The sequence below is a fragment of the Sander lucioperca genome, chromosome 19 (assembly GCF_008315115.2).
Source record: "Sander lucioperca isolate FBNREF2018 chromosome 19, SLUC_FBN_1.2, whole genome shotgun sequence".
Lineage (NCBI taxonomy): Eukaryota > Metazoa > Chordata > Actinopteri > Perciformes > Percidae > Sander > Sander lucioperca.
In genome coordinates, this window is record NC_050191.1 from 16156472 (window position 1) to 16174291 (window position 17820).

The 17820-nt window shown below is 41.3% G+C and overlaps 1 protein-coding gene across 6 annotated transcripts in view; it reads left to right on the forward strand.

The window, feature by feature from the left end:
- sash1a (SAM and SH3 domain containing 1a) overlaps positions 1-17820 on the forward strand; it is a 259596-nt gene that overhangs the window by 162326 nt on the left and 79450 nt on the right. The gene's annotated exons all lie outside the window — the stretch shown is intronic.

The following is a 17820-nucleotide window of genomic DNA, read 5'->3' on the forward strand; positions in this document are numbered from 1 at the left end:
TCATTGTTTTCATTATTCCTTTGTTATTACCTTACATGTGCTCTAACACTGAGTGATTGTGTCCTTGTCTGCTGATTCTGTCACAATGCAACTAACCCAATTCAGTGCACTTTGCTTTGCCTCACTGCCTTCGGGTGCACGGCAAGAGAAACACAAGGATGTTTCTGCTGAATTACTCTCAGTGGATCTCTGAACCATGAAACAAAATGACTTCCTTAAACTTTTTGTTTAATTTCACAAGTCATACACTTCTGTAATTCAGCGTGCATCTAGGCTAATACAAATGAAAGGGGAAATCAATAAAGTGTTACAGACATGCAAAGTAATGCGATAGACAAAGGCTTGTGGAAAGAAGATCCACAGCAAGAAAACCCCAACAAGGTCACCTCATTCCTCCTCTGAGCATCCATTGAGCAGTCGAGAATGGGGACGGGAGGAGTGTGTGTGAGACAAGATAACACACAAGAATGGCATAGCGTAATTGAGATATCAATCAAGGGGGTTATTTCAGGGGTAATTGCTGAGGTCCTTTGGTTTGTGTTTGTGCCTGTGTTTGTGTGTGTGTGTGTGTGTGTGTGTGTGAGAGAGAAAGAGAAAGAGAAGATTGAATGTAAAAAAACACGTGAATAGTCTTGAGAATCTGTCATTCATCTTGGTAGAATAGCCGTCGTATTCATTCCTGTTATTTTTTGCCTCTCTATGATGCACCAAGGCTCAGATGCTTCTGGTATTAACAAAAATTAATAAATAAATCTACTATCTGTCTGTTGCTTACAATAATAGCTTCATATTTAGTTACAGCCACGTCTACATTTTCTAGTCCTATTTAAAAAAATAATAATAAATTGTTTTTTTACACAGGCAAACATTGAGGGCATGGTTTTTATTAAAAAAGATTCTGTCGGATTTAATTTTAAAATTGTATGGAGTTATTTTGGGGTTATTTTTCATTTGGCTAAGGACAATAAATAAATGATATTTATGAGTGGGTTTTACTTTTCATGCCAGGGGTTGCTTTGCAAAGATGGATACTGTGTTTTTTTTTTTCCAAATTGTAGAAGCCTCATTTTGAAATGGAACGCCTCGGTGACATTCATACAGTACTTAATGTTTATGCATGTGGAATGTTTCACTTTATTAAATGCCAATCTGCTTTTATATCAGAATGGATGGCCATTTGAGACTTTTTGAGAGGCATCAAGCTTTGTTTTAAGGGCAACATAGAGCTCATGAATATTCAATTTCCTCATGAGATTACTTCCTGTTATAGCACGGCTCTGCTCCCCAAGGACATACTACTACAGAAGCTACACGCTCTGCTTCAGGCACACACACTCGTACACACTTTATCCCTCACACATGCCTGCATGTGGGCTTGCACACATTCCCACATACACAAGTCCAGGTAGATTATTTATATATTAGCATAAGAATGTTCACTTTTAATTTGCCATTTTCTGCCCAAGTGCTTTCAGATACTATACTCCTTGCATGGTTAAATCAGGGAATAAGCTTTTAATTGTGGTGATGGTAATGAGAATAATGGCCCTGGGTAAACAGGGTAAAGTTTTTTGGCTTTGGTGGAATTGTCCATTATAACTGATCATATTTCTTCACACTGCTACTGTGCCGTTGCTCCACTTTTTAAATAATTCTTTGGAAACTCATCCAGTAGAAGTTTAGAAAAAAATTGTGATTTTCCAAAATATTGAGCTTTTCCTTTTAGGGCTGCCCCCCCTTAGGGGTTTCTGGTGATGCAGATATTTTGGGGTTTTATTTTCCTATGTTATGAGATGTCTATTTCTGAGAGTTCTGCCTCCACCACAATACAATGGAGGTGGATATAATTCTGTTTGTGGTGCTCACACTTTTAAAATTACATTAAAAAGTTCAGCAGTGTCTCTGGATAATTCACAGATATCACTGTCAACAGTTTTCATTGGAACCACTTTCCTCCAAATAAACTGTTGACAGTGTGTTCTCTCTTTGAGCACCACAAAAAAAAACTGCATTATCTTCCATTGTGTTGGTGTGGAGGCAGAAATCTCCAAGATACACATCTCAAAACTTAAAACCAAAACTACATGGCAATTTAATGCTAATGCACCGTTTTAAATTGATTTCATACAGGATGGGGCAATATAAGTCTTCAATATATCTGCAGCATATGTGAGTGTGGTTGTGTGTGTTGGACTGAAGACGTGTAGCACTGACTTACAACTGGACATCTGGATTGGTCATCATCACTTGCTCTAATTTTTACAGTTTGAATGGAGGACATTTTTAGAAAAAGGATTTTTTTTTTCTTCACTAACTTAATACATCACCGCACAGTAAAGACTAACACAGCTAACTCAGCCTCAGACCACTGCCTGTGCTTTCAGATGATGTGTTTATGAAATGGAACTGTGGAAGGAACTATAAAGGAGGAAATGAAGGAAAGAGATGTTATTTCAGGATGGAAGGAGCGGGTTGTGGAATTTGTCTTCCTCTCTTTACTTATTAAATCATCAGCATCCTTTTTCTTTTTTCTTTTTTTTTTTGCCATCTTCCTCCTCTTTCTTTTTGCTTTGCTTATGACATCTTATAACACCAATACCACCAACTAACAGACATGTAATACCCAACACAAAACCTTCCAACCAGCACTTCACCAGGCTCGCACATTCTCTACGCATGTACACCCGTTCAGCTATGATCAACTTGACTGACAACGTGAAACACCCAATTATTGGCTACCAGCAAACAATTATTCACATTATTCACCCAATCGTCATTCAACGCCGGCAATTAATGATGGCTTCAGCCAACCATGAAGCGGACATGATGGGGGCATTAGGACAGCAGTCGGGGGTGGCGATGTGGCGAAATGGGAGAAGGATGTTTGAGCATGTTGTCAACAGGCCTGAGATGTGGATGACAAATGACCAGGGCTGGTTTCTCATCAAGCTGATGTCTATTATTCATAGAGCTGTGTCTGATTGAATAGCGTAGTTTCAAAAGAGAGCCACAGGATTAAAGGGCACCTTTTATGTGGAATTAGAGGCCCTTTTTCAGGATTTTAAGCACCTTTGGATCCAGTATTGCTGACGTTTTCTCAATTGGCATATTGATTAGTGGTTGATAGATTTAATCTATGAATGGATTTGTCACCTTCAGTTGTCTTGAGCTGTGATTGCTTTCATCCTTGTAAAAGGGTCAAGGATGTAGACTTTTTGTCTCTTTCTGTCTGTACCTCTGTAGTGAAGCAATAAAGTTAACTATTAACACATCCACTGTGACTCATAAAAGAAGGCACACAAAAGGAGAACTAGTCTGCTGATAGAAGAAATATTAAGTTTATCATGCAATTGGTTATAATGTAGATAATAATATATCTGGGATTCTTTGCAAGAGTGGATTTTAAGATTGTATGTCTTCACATTTTGTCAGGATTTCTTTTTTTGCATCTCTTTTTATTTCTCGTCTCCTACTTTTTGGGTTTCTTAACAACGTTCCAGGTTTGTGTTAAAGGTGTTTATACAGTAAATGCAATGCTTTTGTGTGTATAAATGTGTCTGAGAGGGAGGGGAAACTGGCTGCTTATGGGACAAAAGGACTTACAGTAGTCTGGCTGATGCTAACAAGAAAACTCTCTGGTGCTTTGAAGAGAACTGATGCTATGCATCAGCACTTTGCAAGGATACAAAACAACATTTCGAACCATGAAATGGAAAGATACAAACCTCTCCATTGAGATTTGTTCAGATATGTATTTAACAAAATCCCCATCAATGAATGTCCCCCAAACACACAAAGAGATGCATAACAACTGCTGTAAATGGACTGAAAAAGATTGAGAACATAAGGGAGAGTGTGGCAACTTGGCTGTTAAATGTGATTCAGATTTTTTTTTTTCACTGAGAGGCAGACAGACAGACAGACAGAAATGAGAGATGAAGGCACAGAGGGCAAGAATGAAAGATCACAGATAGTCATCATTATCTAGCTCCAGTCCTCCCAGTGGTGGAGCAGATCAATAGTGTACCCAACACACACACACACACACACACACACACACACACACACACACACACACACACACACACACAGAGAGAGAGACACAGACACACACAGCTCACAATTGCAGACATGCCTGTGCACACAATGTATTGCTCTCAGTCTTCAGTGCATGTTGCATACACATTACACATCTGAACAAACATTTGCTCTGATTATGCCTATTTGAAATGTTATTGGGCTTGGTTAACTGTGGCTTTAGAGCATTTCAATGAATCCAAAGCAGTGACCTTTTCTGTTTAAAGACAGTGTATCTGGCATAAAGCTACAGTAGGCTGCACAGATTGTCAGTAGTTGTAATTGTAGAGGTTTGTAGAGTCAACCTTTTTTTTGTCCCCTTTTACATGTCACACCTCTCAGCTTCACATGGATGTGTGCACACATGTACACATACACACTTCCAATCATTCCAAATCCCAATCTCAATGAAATTAGGTCATAATATTTACTGTGTTAACGAGTTTCTATTTTTGAATAATTAACATGGAGTTAGCGGGATTTGAGCAGGGAATTGGGTCTCGATATAATCCTCCATGCCTCCAGTGAGCGCAAATGTATTGTATGTGAGACCGGTTAATATCTATTCTGGACTGGTTGTATGGAAGATGGATTAGTGTGGTGTTTGATTGTTCACTGAAGATGTTTTTTTTTAAAGAAGAAAAACAGAGCTGCTTTAGATTTTTTGGTATCTTTGTACCATGACTGATGTGTAGGGGTTATTACATGTATATATACATGAAAGAGTGTAATATTTCTAAAAAAAGAGCAGAAGAAAAAAAGAGAAAGAAAATGACATGCCTGTCTGCCCTTTTTGGAGTTTTCCCAACAGCTCTTCAGCTCTTGGGAGCAGCTCAGAGAGTCCTCCAGCCCCTCTGATTTGCATTCACTGTAAAGTTCAACAAGCCAAAGCCTGCTGCCACAACAGTGAGGCAGAGTTCGAGTTTTTCTCACTCTTAATCAAATGAAGGGCAGGCTGTTTGTGCAGCAGTTTCATCATCTTTATTTTGTCCGCTTGATGCATCGAAAATGAAGTTAGTTACTCTCTCGGGGAGCTTGGGCAGGGCTTGATAGTCACTCTGGGAGAGTGGAAATCTGATCCAGAAAATACAGATGTGTATATCTGTGTGTTTTGTGTCACTTCCTCGCATACACACCAACACTGGAAAACCAGATGTTCTTCCGTGTTTTATTGCTAGCTGCCCCAGGAGAGAGGAGAGCCACCTGCTGGAGGAGCTGTGATGCTGGTGCACCATGACCTTGAATATCTATAGCGAGCATCCATCTGCTTCCCGTGCTCACCATCCTGCTGTGCTGCATTAAACCTGTATAACATCTGCTAGGTGGCACTGTGGCTCAGCAATTAGTACTGTCACCTCGTACAAATAGAGAGTCAGTAAACTGAATCCCCAGAGAAAGAAGGGTTTTAAGTGGTTTTAGTCCATCAGACACATAGATCAGACACCAGATCTTCCAGTCTTAATGATACCAGGTCTTGATGGACTAAAGAACTTTTGTGGGATCATCATTCCCCCTTTGGTTTGGATGCATGCCATGTCTGTGAAATTCCATGTGTGTACAGCATATATCTACAGACAAAGCAAAAAGATAGAGGAGCCAGAGTCTTACTCAAGCAGAGAACTTGTTTGTCTCTGATCAGTTCGAGGAGCAGATATGTGTGCTATTTGTCACAGTAAGCATCTTTACATATCTGCTTTCCAGGTCAGCAAGTGGCAAGGTGTGCTCATTATTTTTCTGAGGATGCCCCTTCTGAGTGTTCGTAGTCTCTTTGGTCATGCCCTCCAATGATTTATGTACTCCACTAGGAGAACAAGGCCCCCTTTGTCCAACCATTGTCTCTATGGATGGTGCCAGTCGCCATCATAGGAAAACAAAATGCTCTCTGTCAGCCTGGTTCCTACAGTATATGCAACTGCAACACAGACACAGCAGGGACTTATACAGTTCCATAAATGGCCCATAACTGTGAGTGTGAATGTGTTCTGATGTCTAGTGTATCATTTGTCCATTGACCATTACAAGCTAATATTAGGTTAGGACAATTAAATAGGAACATCTACAGAATCTAGCTGATTTAAGCTAGATGTATGGATCAAAGCAAACATAAGAGCCATCGGTGTGCTTTCCCATGTTACCTGAATAATAAACCTTGCATGAGTTAGCGATACATAATCAATTCAATAGGGTGTCACATTATCAGGGATTAAATTTGATGCCAGATGAAATGAGACGTGTTACGTATTTAAGATCTAGTCATCTTACTTTCTCACATACCCAAGCCTCATATGTTAGAGAAGATTATTACACACCTTATGCCCTATCTTGCACCCGGCGCAACCTTTGCTAGTTTAAGACCGATGCAGTTGTAAATTTCCCGTCCAGCACCCGCGTTGTTTGAATAGCAAATGCACCTGCGCCCGTCTTTGCGCCCATGGGACCTTACAGGGAGATGTGTTCAGGTGAATTCTTGGCGTATTGCTATCTTGAGGCAGCGGAAAGTGATCGCACCATTGACCAACAAAAATCTGGTCTAAAGTCAATAGCGCAGCATTTCATTGTTGTTTTAACAGTGCATTAATAAAATGCGCTGGGAAGCGCAGCAGCACACAAACATGCAGAAGATTACAAATACAAATATCAGGGTGCAAATCCGCCATCATAATAGCAATGTGCCAAGGTACAAACGCGCCTGTCTTTTAAAGGGAATGGGAGATGACACTCTGATTGGTTTATTGCATGTTACGCCCAAAACACACCTATGAATTAATGAAGACAGTAAGTACAACCCTTTTGAACCATGCACCTGGCCCACGGACCCTTTTTACCACCGTCAAACTAGCAAAAGTGGATTTGGACACGCCCTAAACACACCTGCGCCATGTGCTTCACGCCTTCCGTTTAGATCGTTAAAATAGGGCCCCCAGTGTCATAGCAACCTGTATGTAAGGAATAAAAAAAAAGAGGCTGGACTGGTGTAGAAAAGGAGCAGTGACAGAATAAATAACTGGAAAGGAAGGAGCAGGAAGAGACACAGCAGTGCTTATGCAAAAACCAAGAGCAGAGGAGAGAGAAAGAAGGAGATAGACAAAGATGCATGTTTCTTTTTTTTTTCTTCTTTTTTGGGCATTTTCAGCCTTCATTATTTTTGACGGGAGAAATGAAGACATGAAAGGGGAGAGAGAGGGGGGGAATGACATGTAGCAAAGGGCCGCAGGTCGGAGTCAAACCCAGGCCCACTGCATCGAGGAGTAAACCTCTATATATGGGCGCCTGCTCTACCAACTGAGCTATCTGGGCACCCAAAGATGCATGTTTCTATCTAAGTGGGCTTCATATTCTGCCACAATATGTTGTGTGCAAATATGTGTAATTGTAGCTCCTTACATAGTCTGTACATTCGGTCAGTTAGAGCAAAAGAGAATAGCAAACACATAGAGACCTAGAAACCTACTATGTGTATGTTGCTTCTGTATAGGCCAGATGGCTGAGATAATGTTTCTATATTTATGTATGGTTGGCAGATATATTGTGAAAAATTGCTATGGGCCATAAGTCTGTCTCTTATTTTTACTTTTCCAATTGAGAATGCTAAGGCAGACTACGCAAACTACCTGATTGTGAAATGAATGTACCCTATACATTCCTGTAGAAGCTTAATCTTTGTTATGAAGTATCAGCATTTATTCCTGAGTACCCAGGTAGTTTTGCCAATTTTGTACCAACCAGAGACATTGATGTTAACATACTGTAGGAATGTTATCTGCTCCAAAGTTGCACACAACAGGCAGCCAGAAGCAATGCTAGTTAGAAAACTGTACTGATGATTGATACCTGATGATTGTGGTAATAATGGAGGACATAATATTTTCTTTTAGGGTTAAGTGAAGAGCAGTTTTTATTGCAGTTCTTTAAAATCCAGTAAGAGTGTGGGTCTATTTTATGACCATTAGAGTAAGCGAGAGATCTATTTTTGCAGACACATACTGCTGGTCCAAAAGAACAGTCTTAAGGGGAATCAGTTGAATAATATAACATTTTTACACTTCGATATGTTAACTTCTGCTTCAGTTAAAAGGAAAATTGGAATATCCCCTCTGGTCTTTCTTAGATACATAGTTTAACTAACCAGAGTGTAATCTTTCAATAAGCATGGACAATAAAGATGACTGCTTTCAGAAACCACTGCATGTTTTTCTCTTTTGGATGAAGTAGAAGAAGTCTATTACATGAAACTGGGACACTGGTCCCATAGTGTTGTATTGTGTAGATATGTATGTGTGTTTCCCCACTGTGTTACTCCCCTTTACACAGGAACTAAGTCCTGCTGTGCAATCATGCTTAGTGCTGTCCTCCCGACCCCCTGCAGACACGCAAATACACATGCATATGCACACACACACACACACACACACACACGTATGGTATATACCTTACACACGCCGTGCTGCACACTTTCATACAGCCCAAGGAGCGGAGGGTTATAGTAACAATATTTTCCGTTTTTTCAATGCTCTCAGTAAAGATCTAAGCTGTTTCCCATTGGCATTAAATATGCATTAGTCCCAGCCTTTCATGTGGGCGATGAGCTGTGTTTTGTGTAAGAAGTCCTGGGGATATTTTCTGATACTTGCAGCCCACCAATTTTTTATCTTCATCTTTTAATTAAGAAGGAGAATGAGGTCTCAGAGAAAGAGAGCTAATCTTTATTAAATGGAATTTCTGGGCCACTGGCTTGCTTCAGGGCTGGTTACGAAACATCCCGCCAACAAACACCGCAAACCCCCAGCTCCACGATCCATTATTTCTCATCAATTAACCTTGAGAAACCACGGGAAAAGACCACACTGAAATAATACGAGGCTTAACATGAACAGTTACACTGCCTAATAATTATTTCAACTGCTCACCTGTTATGTATAATTCTCTTTGAATAATGGTGAGCAAGGGTCTCATTGCAGTTCACTCTGTCAGTAAGCCATCTCCAGCTCAGGTGATGTGCGCAGCCCCTGGGCCTCCAGCCTGGTTCCATCTTGTGTGAGGACATGGAAATCAATCTTTTTTTTTTTTTTTCTTTTTTTTTAGTGTCTGTCGGGGTGGGGGTGGGGGTAAGGGTATGTGCCAGCATTGCCCATGCAGGTTCACCAGGAATTTGCGATTTCTAATCCCAGCACTACTGCTGTCTCCTGTGACCACTGGTCACTCTTATTTCCCCTTTCCTGGCAGGTCAGTCTTCTGCTGTTCTATTATCCCTCTATCTGTAATTAAAGGCAGCCAAGGGGAACTGAGATGGAGTGAGAGAGGAGAAGAGCTCAGGATAGGTGCGTCCATATTTCACACAGAGGCTAGCTGACAGCAAAGATCCAAGCTTTTCCATGGCCTTAAGGGTGTGTGTAATTAGACTATTACAATGCAGTTTTCTACCAACAAGTCCTTACTGACGAGGTAGGTCATTTGTCAGTGCTTTTCAAAAGAAAGCTCGCAAACACTTTTTTATCTGACACTCTATGGTCAAAGAGAAAACCATACTGACTATTGTTTAGAGCCCTCATCACACTGCTTCATGATTTGAATGCAAACAGTCTTTCTGACCAAACAACCTCTGGAGAGCAGCCCCACGTTCTCACATGTGAAACTTCGCTCACTTCCAATGTGTATGAACCTGCACCTCAGTCTTTGTGGGTGTGTGGGTGTGGGTGTGGGTGTGTGTGTGTGTGTGGGTAAATAAAGATGATACTCAATAATTCCATCCTGCCAGCACACACCAGGTCTTTAATATCCCACACTGCAAGTACACCCTCTTCACACTCATAAATCTCAAATCTCGCCCCCTTTTTTCCATCTTCTCTCTGCAGTCCTGTAATTTTTATATTACGCTGTTTTGTGAGTGTAACCCCATGCCAGGGTTTTGTCTGTGGGCCCACGCTGGCAAGAATTGGACAAGATTGGAACCTGTCGTAGTAATGGGGTCTCTGACCCGGTGGGGCTATCACACAGTGTGTGTGTAGGTGTGTAAAGGTGCATATGCGCAACTCTGCGTGTGTAGTGATGTACGAGAACACAAACCTTCCAATAGGGCCTCAAGGGCACGGCTTAGCAGCCATAAACAAGCAGCCTTGGTTATCAGTAAGGCAGTAAATATTGATTATTTTAAATGGCTATCACATTACACTCATAAATATACATTGATTACACATCCTTGGGTTGATATCCTTCGATTGGGTTTAAAAAAAAAAAAGAAGCAAAACCATTAGCGGCTGATGAAACAAACAGCCATTTATAAATTCTCATTTATCTCCTGAAGGCTGCTTTGAGAAAAAGCTGTTTTCGAAAAGGGCTATCAACTGAACAACTTAATGTGAGGATCACAAAAATACTTTTACTCACATTCATATAAATTGCTGCATTTATTATAACTGTAATTTTAAATATAACCTCAAACCATACAAAACAAGGAACCTCTAGTTTTCCAGGAAATTGGAGTCATTTCCTGGTAGTTTTATCCATCAGTTGTGTTACAGTCCATTGATAGAAAACAAAATGTCAGTCACCCCAGAATAGACCCCAACAACCATCATCTCCACGTTCAACTGCAGCCTTAACCACCATACCTTCCAAACCCAAGGCTTTACCAATGAACAATCACAGTGTCTGCGGAATATACAACACATCATTAACTGTGGTCTACCCCGGGTTATTTAATACACATTTTTTCTCTGTCTGTGAGCTCCCCTCACTGGGAAAGCCTTGAGGGTATAGATAGTTCATGTATACCGCTGCCAACATTGTAGAAGAATTTTACAACCAAAATCAACTCATTCAAAGCTGAACTGCATCTTACCTCTTACCTCTATGTATTCACTCCTCAGCAGTTTGAGCTTCTGCTTCTCCCTTATTTCCTCCAGCAGCTGCCGAGAAGTGTTGATCATTTTGACGTTAGCGTGCCTCCTTGCTCACCGTGGGTGCAAATAATCAGATTTGTGACAAGAAAGCAGCCTGTCAGAGGAGGTGAGAATTGAATTTTTGAACTTGTGTTATTGGTCCGATATGAATACTCTTTAGCGGATAAAACAGCACGCCCCGCTGTTCTCATGAAGAGAAACTGAATTACTAATTTGAGACCGAGGCAAGCAAAGATTAAAACGGATTCACTGACTGGCAAAGGGACTTGTGCAGTGTGCCAAGATGCATGCGTCCTATCTTTGCTAGATTTAGCGCTCATACTGTATGCGCTGTGACAACATCATGTATTCATCAGAATCCTGCACAGCGTTTAACAGTGAAAGAGTAATTTTTAAGTTGGCAACCCCAGGGAATTACAAAAAAAAAAAGATAAATCAACATGCAGCAAATTAATTCAGCTAAAGGCGGTTTTACACTTTCCTCAAATTGGGGAATTTAATTGTCACCATGTCAAGTTAAATAATAATTAAGATGTATCCCAGTGCCGTTGTTGACACCAATAAGTTTGATAGAAAGTGCTCGTACACGTTTGATAGACCACATTCTTTGTTGAGCCTTTTCCTTGTCCAAGAGGCTGGAAATGTGGAAAGGTGAGGAGAAATAGTGAAGCAAGGTGAGAAATTGAGTGACGTGTGGACTGGATTTTGTACAGCCTTCACAACATGATGAAAAGCAGTGGGGTTGAAATGGAAACTGGCAATAATAATTGAGTGGAAGACGACTGACCAACTACTGCTCAGTGCACCTGTGGCAGGGTCAGGGATTCCCACTTCCTTATGTAACATAAAGGGCTGTACGAGAAGAAAGCTTCCCAAAGGTTGTTTGACCAAATCCCTTCATTTTCTTGTATCATATTTCTGTTTTTTTTGGCTTTGCTAAAACATATAAATGCATATATATATTTTTCAAATATTAGTTTTAGTGGTTTGCCTTTATTACATATTTTCTGTCATATATCAACCTCTAAAATATCTATCCTCATTGTGTGAACCCTGTAGATGAGATTTTATTCACCGTCATTCTCATCAAAATATAGGTATTGAACATTTTAATAAATGAGTTCCCTGGAGCTTGACAGAGCACGACATGGAGTGGGATCAGCCTTGAGGCATTTTTTAAAAGAGAGCGGCAGAGAGCTTGATCTGCCTTTATGCGCTTTTAATTACGCACGGCTGGCTGGGCTCAAATCCCCAGAGAGCCAAGGTAAAGCACACGTCAGGACCAGCCACTCCGATGGCAGCTCAGTATTACACTACCTAAACACCCTTGAGGGAGAGAGGGACAGGGAGAGTGAGAGGTGGGAGGATCACAGGCACCTCTTATGGCAGTACAGGGTTAATTCAGCAGACACATTTACAAGAGCCACAGGCAGCTGTCGATCATTCCTCTGTATTTTGACTGACGCACAGTGAAAACAACTGTCGAGTGTACAAGTGTACAGGTTACTAGCAAATCACACCCGGCAGCCTCACATACCCAATATAGTGTATTCCATATAGCAATACCTCACATATAAATGCTTGCGTGTTTTATAAAGTACGTGCAAAGAAAATAAATTCTCACTTTCTAAGTTGACGGAGTGAGTTGGACATGTTGTTGTGTATGGCTCGCCACGGAGAGTGACATTTGAGTGTTTGATCTTGGTCATCAGCTGACAGACAGGCAGTCAGTGTCGCTGGGTAATGTGAGAAGACAGTCACGGTGCACGTCTATATCTACTATGACTGATTGATCAGCTGTGTCAGGACATGTGATAAGGCTCAGGCTAGTGTGTGTTTCTGTGTTCGCTGCCAATACTCACACCATACTACACCTTTTCTGTAGACTGACCATGCTCACTCATCCAACAAACACACATAAATCCACATAGATTCACAGCCTCTCTCTCTGCCTCACAAACACAGTTACTGTGTCACACTTCTTCCATTGACGCACATTCCAACAGTTGCGAGCACGTTGAACAGCAAGAGCAGAGGGAATAAGACTCCCTCTCTCAGAGACCTTTTATGTATCAGAACCCCTTGATTCACATGACTCTCACCTCCCTGAATCACACTTTACTGCGAAATGAATGCTGTGACCTCCAGGCAATGTCAAGGTGAAGGAAACGTGTCAGCGCCTCCCCTGGTGAGCTTTTCCTCGCTCCGGCTCTCTCCAGTTAATGATCCGAGCGTGGAGAGGGTTGCCTCAACTAGGCCCGGCCAGATGAGCCCAGAGGAGATGGTTGGAGGGAGAGGAGGATACAGACTGTAATCACAGGCAATCATCAGTTCTCTCTGTGGATTTTTGCTACTCTGGACTGGACCGCTTGGCCCCAAACCTGTGATTTGAGCTGCGAGGTGGAGTGAGACAAAAGAAAAAGGAGGAGGATGATGTGGACAATGAAGATTTATAAAAGGAGTATGCACAAATGAAAGATTGTAGTTATTTACTGTAGGTGAGAATGCCCCAGAATCCCCTTCTTCTGTTGGGTGAGAGCTGGTGACATTGCCAAAAGTGTATTAAGTATACATCTCTTGTTCTATTAAAAAAAAGGGTTAGTTGTCATACAGAGTCCTGTCTGGAATGTTGGAGGAAAAGGACATTGGATGCTGAGAAGTGGATCCAACCCCGTTGGATCAAAGTTGTAAACAGGCACGTCCATGCGAACCCTCAGCACAGTTAATAGTGTGGAATTCATGGTTTTGGTGTCCACACTTTAATGGATGGTTAGACTTTGTGGGCATTTTAAGGTTTTGTTTGCTAGTTACTCAGTTACCGACAAACATGCCTGCTGCATTCAGTTTGATTAGTCAAGCTTAGCTCAAATGTTTCCAAAGAGAGAGGGTCAGAGGGTAGCTGAACTACATGTTATGATTTGCATGTTCAGAAAGAAGCTTGTTTCACTTTTTTGAAAGGAAATATGTTTACAGTATTAGAGCACAGCAGTGCTAGAGACAATGAGAGTACAACATGCTGATGTTTAGCAGGAATAATGTTCACGCATGTTCACCATTGTTGCTTAGTGTGTTAGCATGCTAATATTTGCTTTTTAGCGCTGAACACAAAGTACAGCTGAAGACTAATGGGAATGTCATTAGTTTTGCAGGTATTTGGTAAAAAAGATCATGAAGATGATAATGCTGCCCTATGAAAAATCAGGTGATTACCAAAGTTTTTACATTTCATCCTGATGGGGACATGATTGTTTGTACCAAATTTCATGGCAATGCGGCTTGATGTGGTGGGCACAGGCATTGTGGCTTCTCGACACTCCAGGCTAAATCTAATGTAGTTCTGCTTCCTCCAGCTCGCCTGTCTCTCTTCATGAACACACAACCAGCCCCCACATAGCCTGCAGCAATGATACCAATATGGAATACAGAGTGGTTGTTCATTTCATTTTACTGCCAAGCTTGCTGGTGCCACTCAAAAGAGAACAAGAGCACTTCCCCACAACTGCCAGTCTGATCTACTGGCCTAGATAGGCAAAAAATAACCTCCGCTTTTATGGCTATATGCATGTCGGCTCTTCCTTTGGAGCTGTAAACTTTTACATTGTGGTGTGTAGTGATACTGTGTCTTGGACTGTTTGTCTCTAACCCTCAGTCCTACGTGCTCTGCGGTTGAGTCTGGTTGTCTGCTTTCTACTGTGGTCTTTCATCACGCTCACTCCCCGTTCTGGCATGCCTGGCAGTATAGTGTGTGTGTGTGTGTGTGTGTGTGTTTGTGTGTATGAGAGTGTGTAGGCAAGACCAGATGTTTACTGCCATCTAGTGGCCGAATGCTACAAATCTTTCAGTGGGGTCAAGAAAATTACCTCTGAGATCAAGCATACAAAAGTAAATCTATGACAAACAGTGACATGTAGTGTTTTGTAAGCACTGTTCATATACAGTAGGTGTGTTTGTGGACGTGGAGGTTGGTAGCTCATTAATATGAGTCTATATTGGTGTAGCAGGTCAGTTAAGTCAATGAGCGAGCGCTAATTTTTCTCCAGTCCTTCTGTGTGCTGCCACTTGTTACTCATTTGCATATCAATTGCTTTAAATGTGATGTTGCTTCTAAATTCCTTAACCGGCACTTGTTTAAAATTCATTCCTTTGATATACTAAACCCCGACAGGTGTGCATAGGCATTTACTGTAGACGGAAATTTTGTGAAAGTCTCTCCCATTTTTTCTCTGAAAAGCTCTGAAGCTTCCCATTTCCTCTATCTGTTTCTGTCTCTTTCCTTCCGTGTTCAGACTCATTAACCAGTCTTGGCTATCAGATGGTGAAGGGAAAGGTGTGTGTGTGTGCGTGTGTGCGCGGGCGGTACGTCTGGTTATATCCAGTGATCAGTATTCGGAAAATGTTTCAGGTCGCTAGGTTGGCTGTCGGGCCTGTCCCCTTGCTCTGGGAGGGCAGGCGATATTAGAATATTTTTTCAAACTGGGTCATTTTTTAGGAATATACAGAAGTATAATCCATTTTAATACTTTTCAACTTCTTTTTAAACACTTTCTCAGCTGTATTGCAGCCCAGTTAACTCGGTTAACCCATTTCTCCTGACCTTTTTCACAAACCCAGATATAAATCTTTTGGACACACACACACACACACACACACACACCTCACACTGTCTCTCTCTCTCTCTGGTGCTGCCCTTTGTTGCTAGTTGATGATCAGACTTTAGACATGCACTCTTGTTCAGTGTTAATTTGTGTCTGCTGGTTGATTGCCTCAGGAGGAACAAGGATGGTGCTTTGTGCGAAAAAAATGGAATGGCTATTCAAATTCTGCTAATTGATTCTTGAGTGTTTTGATGAGTTTTTTCCTGTGTGTGAGTGTGAGAAAGAGAGAGAGAAATAAAGAGACCTAGATCTTAATGCATACCAATAAAATCATAATTTACAAACAATATCATATGCAGTTTAAAAGCTAAATTATGCAAAGTAACACCACAATGATGTAATTACAGAAAACAATATTCTGAAAGTAGAAATATTCACAGTGTCAAATATCAGTGTTTTTCTAACATGAGCACTCTTAAAAATGTGCTAAATATACTTATGAGTCATAGTGTGCTTCAAATGGCTTTTTTTAGTCTTGACAGAGATGACCTGCACATTCATGCTGACAATGCCTACTCAGCAACAGTATAGTACATCAGCCTCCAGCAACAGTGACGCATGGACTCTTTGATGTTTCTGGATCTGCCAGACAGCGACCTCCGGACTGCATAGACGGCTGTAATAAATATTTGATGTGTCTGCCAGTGTGTTTGGGGTGCATGTACACATATGGCCCACTTTTGATAACATGTTATTGTGCATCCCTGTGGTGTATGTATTGACCCTTAGTTTGTCTGCAAAGAAAAATTCTCTTGTTTATACAAGTATCGGAAATTGCCTATTCAGTGGCTCAGAAACATTACAAAATATTTGACTTCATACACTGGATATGGGCTGTCCAGCCACTTGAACAAAGAATGTTGACCGCATTTTCTCAGTGTTCCCTCATCAGTATGTGTAAACACGCCTGTATGCTGCCTGTTTATACATTTTGAGCTCACTGCACATCCTTGAGTCTCTTTCGGCAATGTTTTTTTGTAATTCCTCCACTGCGTGTTTACATGAACCTTCGCTCTATGTTTCCTTCTCTAAATGTTGTGACAGCAGGTCTAAACAGGATGCAGGTCGGCTGTAATATTAGTTTATCCAGAAGATATACAGGTTGGCCAGAGTGTGTCGTTGCACTGATATCACTGTATTCAGGCTGTTTGGACAATGCTTCTTTGAGAAGCATCTCGCTGCACTGCAGATGGAGCTGCAGTGAGTGCTACACAAAGCCCTAGCAGCATCTTACAGTTGAGCTGTGTTCAATACAATTTGACACAACACAAGCCTTTGTGGTTAAGAGTAGGATTTTACCACTGCAATTTTCTAATGCGTTATATAATTAGAAAACCCACTGTAATCAATTATGCATTCTTTGATTAATTTTGTAAATCAAAGGAATACAGGTTTGCACTGGAAGTGGCTTTGCTGGCTGGCTTGCATAAAAACTAATTTGTCTAGTTTGGAAAAAGAGGCCTACAGTAAGTAGTCATATTTTTCTCATTTCCTACACTTTGTGAGCAACAATTGCAGAAAGGAGAATATTTGCCCTGGAAATGGCTTTTGCTAAATGACAAAATATACTAAAAATGAGGCCATTATACTAAGCTTTTTCTTCAACTTGCTTCATGCTGTCAGCAGTCTCTACCAGCATTGGAAACTGGAAGCAAACACAAGCAGCCCAAGTGTACCAATCAGAGTTTTGCTTTGTTACATGGTATCTTTATCACTGAATTTGATTTCTTAGGAGTTGCACGTCAACTCTAGTTGTGGCTCTACAATATTTTGAGTTACTAGGTTGTGTGCTTTGTACGTCTATAATCTGTTTCCTATTTGCCAGTGTGTCAGTGTCTGCTCACCGTCACCCCCAGGTCTGGAAGAGTGGTGTACCCTATATGTTATTTGGTTCTGTCAGCAAGACTGACTCGGTGAGCCGTGTCCTGGAGGGTGGATTTGGGATGAGGAGAAGTTCCTCTGGTATCTATCCAAGCCCATGTCTGTTCTGTCCTCTCCTGCCCCTCCATTCCCCTCGCTTGCTTTCTTCCTCTTATTTTTCCCCATTTCTCCTTCCTCCTCTCCCATGACCCCAGTGAGTCCTCAGGAGGTGCAGTGTTCCAAAATGGGATGGTTTCTCCCCCCCCCCCCCCCTCACTGCTGAGTGACTCATTCAAATAATTGTTGCTTTAAGCTGTATCAGGTTACTC